Here is a 7,190-nt window from a genome sequence, read left to right as displayed (position 1 = left end):
AAAAGTTTAAAACAGAAATAGTTTATAATGTAGTCTGATCGGTTCAGCCTGTGTCAGTACCCTCATCATGAGACTAGACACTCAGGCCTAACAGAACTGAAGATAGCCATGTTACTATGGTGAGGTAAACAAACAACAGGACTCTGCAATTTAACACTATGACTTCATCATCACCATAATTCCTAGTCATGTTGTTCAATGAAGTTATGGAAAATATCTCTTTGCTTTGTCCAAATATGAAACCCGTTTGATAAAACAAATACAGTACACAATGCCCATGCATAGACATACATAACCAGATAATTAAAAGATGTAGCCTACCTATCTATACTACTTTTAGAGTGGGAGCTGTCCATGTATCCAGCATGCAAGCTAGGCAGTGTTTGTGTGTCTAAGCAGTTTCTGCTTAGCTGATGAACGCTGTAAAAATCCCTGTCATAACGAAGAGCTGCAAACAAACGACCTGTTTTTGTATAATTAATTATCGTACAACAGCAGACAATCAATTAAGACACGATCAGTTTGTTATTAAGCAGCTTCAGGACCTCATAACGAGTTGATCATTTGAATCAGCTGTGTTGGAGCAGGGAGAGATCTAAAACATGCAGGGCAGGGGGCCCTCCAGGAGAGGGTTGAGAAACACTGATCTATACCATCACCAAACTCAGAAAATTGTTTCTCTACCTCCAACAGAGGAGGGTTACTTAACTTCATACATGCTTATAACAAAATTTGAAATTTTGCCAACTTTATCAGCATTATTTAGAAATGTAAATCCTGGGTAACTGTTTAGTCACTATAGTAACTATATTGTTTTCACCTCTAAACTAATCATCAGGGTAACATAAAATCGTATTTACAAAGTATAGGGAAATGCATTAGTTTAACTTGCATCAGATAAAAACTTGCTCCATTGTTTTACAAGCCATTAGTCATAATCTCTTTCACTTAAAGCCTTGCAGTAGATTGAATCCAGTCTTTACAGAGGACAAGTATAGGCTTTTTCAGGTTTTTAAGTGAATTATTTACTGGAGAGCCAGAGCAGAATTTCTGCGTTACATTGCAGCTTGGAAGTCAGTAACCCTGTGAGAACAAGTCAGTCTTTCCCACCAATAGCTCAACAGCCCTGATGGATCATCCTTTATTCTCAAAATAAAAGGCAAATTCTGCAGGCAAATCACTTCTCTTCTACGGAACAATGAATAAGAACAATACCGGAACAAACCCAACAAATACAAATCTGATTATATAATCTGTCTCGTGCTCGCACAATTTTCAGACACTGGCACCACACTGAAAACAAGCACGCTCTAACGATGACAAAGCCCGAGCAAGGTGTGTTATTATGGCGAGCTGTCATTCCTCTTTTGCATCGTAACCCCAAACTGCCAGTTTTTTTTTTTCCTAGAGGATGCAATAACGTTGGGCTTGTCGTTGCTTGTTGTCACGGCCAGTGATTCATTTCACAACTCCGTGGTTCTCTCTTACCGCACGGATGTGGTATTTATTTATTGGAATGCGATGGCTCCTTTAACCTATTCCATTGATCTGTGAGTGTCCCCCATTAAGGCCTAGCAGCCCGTCCAAGGGGAGAGAAATAACCAGTCCCTCGGTGGCCCGCGAGGCCCCCACTGGAAGGCCTGTCCCAGAGGGGAGCAGCTGGAACACCGGCACATCATTTAGGACGGTGTTCTCCCATCCACTTTATTTGTTGTAAATAGCAGCTCATTACGGCAGGGCAGACAAGTAAGGTGTCGTCACGGCTCAATGCCTCTGTGTTCACCCGCAGGGAGGAAATATCCCAAGGGGTGTGTGGGGTGGGGGGGGTTGTGTTGGTGGTGGTGTGTGGTGGAGGGGGGAGGCTGTCTCAGGTTCTCAAACTGTCAGGGTTCAAGGCGACAGTTTAGTTTGAGGATTTAAAACATTGCGGCTCCTGGTCCTGTTACATCCCCGGCAAATGACTTTTACCGCTGACATTTAGTTAGAGACAAGACAGATGTGGCTGCAGTTTTCTCCGGTCACCCATAGTCCTGTAAGGTGCAATTCATCCAACTCAATTTTATACATCTTTAGAAGACTTATAGCATAAGGCTGACCCATTTATTTAGTTTGACACCGATGGAAACATTTCTCCTTCTCTGGAGGTTGCTGATTGTGTCCAGCACCTAGTTAAGCCGTGAAAGTGGCTCCTTCATCACAACGTTCAGCCCGTCCAAAGGATATTTAAAAATCACACTTAACAATACACAGAACCCCAGGCAGAGCCCTGTGGACCTAAATGAACAGTTCAAGTACAATGACAGTAGGGTAAATACAGAAGATAGAGGAACAGACCTCAGTTTTTCAATAGAATTAGAACATTCCCAAAACACTTTCTTATGGTCATGATTGGGGATCTTTCTTCGACGGTTACTCCAATTTAACTTCTATTTTCATAATCGTGCCATTGATCACATGAACCAGGCAGGGGCTCCACATTGCAGCTATTGGTTAATGTAATGTGATTATTTCAAATAAGCTCATTACAGATGATGTCTTTTTTATAATTATGTTTATTGGGTTTTCGTTATAATAACAACAATGATGTCTTTTTGAAGAGGCTTGAATAATGCAAGACAAACATGCCTCACTTTCATTTTTACATTCTTTAACCCATGTTTTGTGGTGATTAATTGACTAATCAAGTAGATTAATTATCTAAAGCATTGATCATGATTAATTTGTAGGGAATCTTTTTTAAAATATTTGTGGGCGTTTAAAACATATTACGGATTTCCACACAAGCTGTGTATTGTCAGTTCAAATTTTGTGGCTAACTGAATATTGTGGCTTACTGGATATGTGATGTGATGACTGCAATTTAGATAAGCAGAAAATAATCAAAAACGTTATTGACTGACACTTCCAGTTAAAAAAGTTATCTCTGTATATCTTGTAGCATTTTTAACATGTGAAAATATTTTTTGATGATTTTTTGATTTTGACAAATATCTCCTTAAATGCATTTTATATTACACATGCATATTATCTTATTGTATGCATTTTGTATTTTAACATAAGAATACTTCATATAGATTTTTCATAACTTTGCTTCTGAAATAAAATATGTGTATATTGGGTATGACTTTATGGAAGAAATTCCATCTTCATGCTAAAATAAATCTGAAAATGGACAAATCCACATGGCTGTAACAGCATGGTGCTGTATCACACAATTTCCTCCTCATGAACGTTCGTCACATTTCTGTACACACAGTATGCACAGGTAGTTCACCTTGCAGTCTATAACGGCATGCCCCACCAGTGCAATGAAGTGAATGGGTGAATGAGATACTTTTCTATCGCACATTTCACCTGTGGGCCATCCTGTATTTCAAGAAGTTAATTTCAATTGTACAGTAAGCATTGAAACAATATTGCATTAGTTACATTTGTTATGAAATCCAATGAGATTTATGGCTATACTCTTCCAAGAGCCTGAATCATTAATGTGAACAAAGGTTTTTTATGTCTGCAAAAACAATCAAACATTGTTGCAGTTGTACTTAAAGCAATGACTGGGATAAATACCTAACTGTAGCAAAAAGGAAAAAACTAATAAGCCAACAGGAAATAATTTCAGATCTGATATCACACCAGATATTGAAAATATTTTAGCTGGAATTCAATTAAATATCCATGTTTACAACTATAGCTAAATTAAAAATGTAGCTTTGTTACCTTTGCATTTACTATAGGTTCATTGCAACTGGAACACACCTATGAACTACAGAGCATTGTGGAACATATCTTTGATTTTCATCCCTCTAATAAGCTTTTTGTTACAAAAACAAGCTGATCTGTATTCAAATTAAAGTGGAAGTAACATCTTCCTGGGGAAATCGTTTTCAGTTGTTACTAATGTTTCTTGCTTGGCCTGATCTGAACTTGGTAGCCAGGGATATGTCACATGTTTGATTTTAATTTGTACTGTTATATGATCCCCTGCCTTTACTCCTCTGTGCAACTTAATCACAAAAAGCATTAACATTTCTGCCTTGATGAGCTGCATTCACTGTCTATATTAATGCAAGGCATTTGGGCAACAGCGTGGCGTTAAATGAGCAGAATTACTGTGGAACCTCTGCACCACAGCTGTCACTCTACGGGAACTCTATTCATGGCAGACCTCATGCACTATGGTCCATTACGATTAGGATTCAATAAACCTGCTGTAAACACAATGCTAAAAGGAACTACAATTATTGTGATCATAATCTGAAGAAGCATCCACTGCCATCACTATTCATAAGCCATTTACTCTGACCATGCTGTGAAAATCTGCAGTCTTGATTTAGAAGGCAAGTTGCTAAGGCAGTGAACCTGAAAAAAGGTCCTCATAACAAATTGCAGACAATCATTTTTATGTTGAGTTCTAACTGAGCAGTGGTCAGAGGTCAAGAAGATTGTACGACTGTATTTCATGCAGTATGGTTAAGATTATTACCATACTGTTGTTCATCAGTCATTCTGACCATAGACAAGGCAGTCTTTTTGTGGGTTTAACACATTAAGGCCTAGGTTAGTAACATTCACTTGGAAGTAATGTGGATGTGATCAAAATATTAATATGGATTTTTTATAATTACACAGCAACAGCACAACCGACCCAGCACTGAATGGAGTTACATGGGCTGTGTTTTGGAGTAAAACCAAAAATGGTCTCTACGAACAACTGTAGTCAGGAAATTTGGTATTTCACTTTTAGTGAAGTTTGCTCACCAGTACAGTAGAGCTCATGACCGCATTTCAGTAATGGTTCATTGGTTATTGCAACCACAGATCACTTCATGACAATAATACAGGGCTGCTTAACCAACAGGGTCATTCCTGGTAAACCCAAGCTTTCTATTTTGAGATAATGATCTTAAAGATTGGATATTATGACCAAATTTATCAATGATAACATTTTCTGAGATACACATTCAGAAGAAGGAGATATTGCCAAAGTTTTCAAGGACATCTGATTGTACTATGGTCAAAAATAACAACAAAAAAAATTCTTACAATCGTATTTAGATTTCAATTGATCTGTAAGTATCTGTACAGTTAAAATCAGTGGTTGGGATACCTTGACTGACATGATTAACTCATTTATGGAGAGATTACAAGAGATAGACGTCATGCTATGGGTTCCTTCCAGCTTCAGCCACAATGCTTTCGCCATTGCTGAGAGAGTCCTTTTCATGGAGGCTGATCAGATAAAGCTGGGCTACAAAATCAGTTACACACTGCAGTCGGGTCCAGAGCCTGTGTCGGCTACAGAGCCCATTAAAAATGATAGATAGCTCTACATTCCAACAGATTAAGAGATACGTACACAACTGAACTTTCTTCATGTGTGTAACACTTGTAGAACATGGACGTGCATAATAAACTTCACATCACATCACATCACATCAAAGAAAAAAGTGTACATACATTAAACTAAACCTGAAGAGAACCTAATATATCACATCTCTTGTCTTTAAAAGGCACATGAGAGATGCAGTATCATTTAAGAGAGTAATTGTAAGTGGAGGGATAGCAGTCTAGCATAATGTCTAATTGGATCTCCCTCAGTGAAAACCACCTCTCTTGAGTAGCATTAGACACATAAAAAGCCCAACTATTAATCAGAACAATTACTTGCGAATAGTCGTGTTATCTATTAATATTTCGAATAATTGATTATTCCCAGCAGCCCTGCCTTTGATCATAGACATTATGTCTCTGTTGCACCACAATTATAGGCCATAAAATCAAGATGCCACCAGAATAAGGTTCTCTGATAGGCAATTATGTAATGCATGTGTATAGTAGACAATCATTTATGATTCCCCAACAATTTGATATGACTGCCCTAGAAAGACCTCAGGGGGAGAGTGCCATGGACAACCACACCTGTTTCATTCAATTCACTATTGCTTTATTGTTAGGTGCCAAGATTACACAAACACACACGCACGCAGACACACACCAGTTGTTCATGGTAAAGGACACATGTACCTGCAATCTTTGTTTTTTTTTTCATTTATACTAATGGACTGCCCTCCAGTCTAATTTTTTGCCTTTCTTCTACATTTTGTAATGTGTAATATTGTCATGTTTTTACTATAGCCTCTTGTTCAGCTTTTTACTGTAGGAAAAGCTGTTCTAAATTATCCCAGCTGCGTAAATAAAGGTCAAATAAAACAAACAATTAATTTAAGATAATTTATTTTAAACACTGAATGACCAAATTTGCACTTGAGTGAACACAGACTCATTACTTGGAATGTATTTTGGATCATCACATGTAAAAACCATCTAAAATTGTGAACCATTAACATTTATGTGAATAGAACATAAGCAGCTGAGTTTGGCACAATTTTTCAGGCTGATTTCAAAAAGCTGAACTAATTTCCTGTTGGAATAAGCACAGCCAGTGGTAGTGTTCACCAGATTCGTTCTGGTTTTGTTTGGACATGGCAATTATGATAGAAAATGTGTCAGGAAATTAGTGTCATATGTAGGTTAAGTTCATATTTGATTACTAACACACACACATACACTCATATATATTTATATATATATATATATATATTCATCATTAAAAACGATTTATTTAAATTTGTGTTTTGTTATGTAAATGTGTTATTACATTATATTACATTATTACATAATACATTATTATATTAATATCAATATTAATTACCAATATATTTCTGCTATAAAAGACATTTTAAAATTAACACTTTAATATGTGTAAAGCAACGAAAAAGGTTTTGAAAGAGGTCAGATAGTTTTTGCCCAAATTTCAGGTACATCAGACATAGAAACTGCAAAATTATCAGCATTAAATATCATGATTGTATATGCCAAACAAGGAAAAAGGAACAGTGGTCACAACCTAATAGGATAACTGCAAAAAACCACAAAACAATGGGCTCAAAAATGACCACACAACTATACACCTCCGTGAGCTATTCCCAACAAAAACTATGTTGCAAGTGTTACAAAGCTGGTATTTATATGGTAGGCCATATTGGACATTGCTTTTAATCAAGGCCAAAGGGCAACAATGCATAACCTAGTTTAATGAGCACAAAACCTGGACCTCTGAGCAGTGGAATAAAATAATATGGTCTTTTACTTTTTTTTCTCACATCTGGATAATTTTATGTTGGAGA

This window comes from Megalops cyprinoides, chromosome 4 (assembly GCF_013368585.1).
Source record: "Megalops cyprinoides isolate fMegCyp1 chromosome 4, fMegCyp1.pri, whole genome shotgun sequence".
Classification (NCBI taxonomy): domain Eukaryota; kingdom Metazoa; phylum Chordata; class Actinopteri; order Elopiformes; family Megalopidae; genus Megalops; species Megalops cyprinoides.
Note: the sequence above shows the minus strand (reverse complement) of the source record.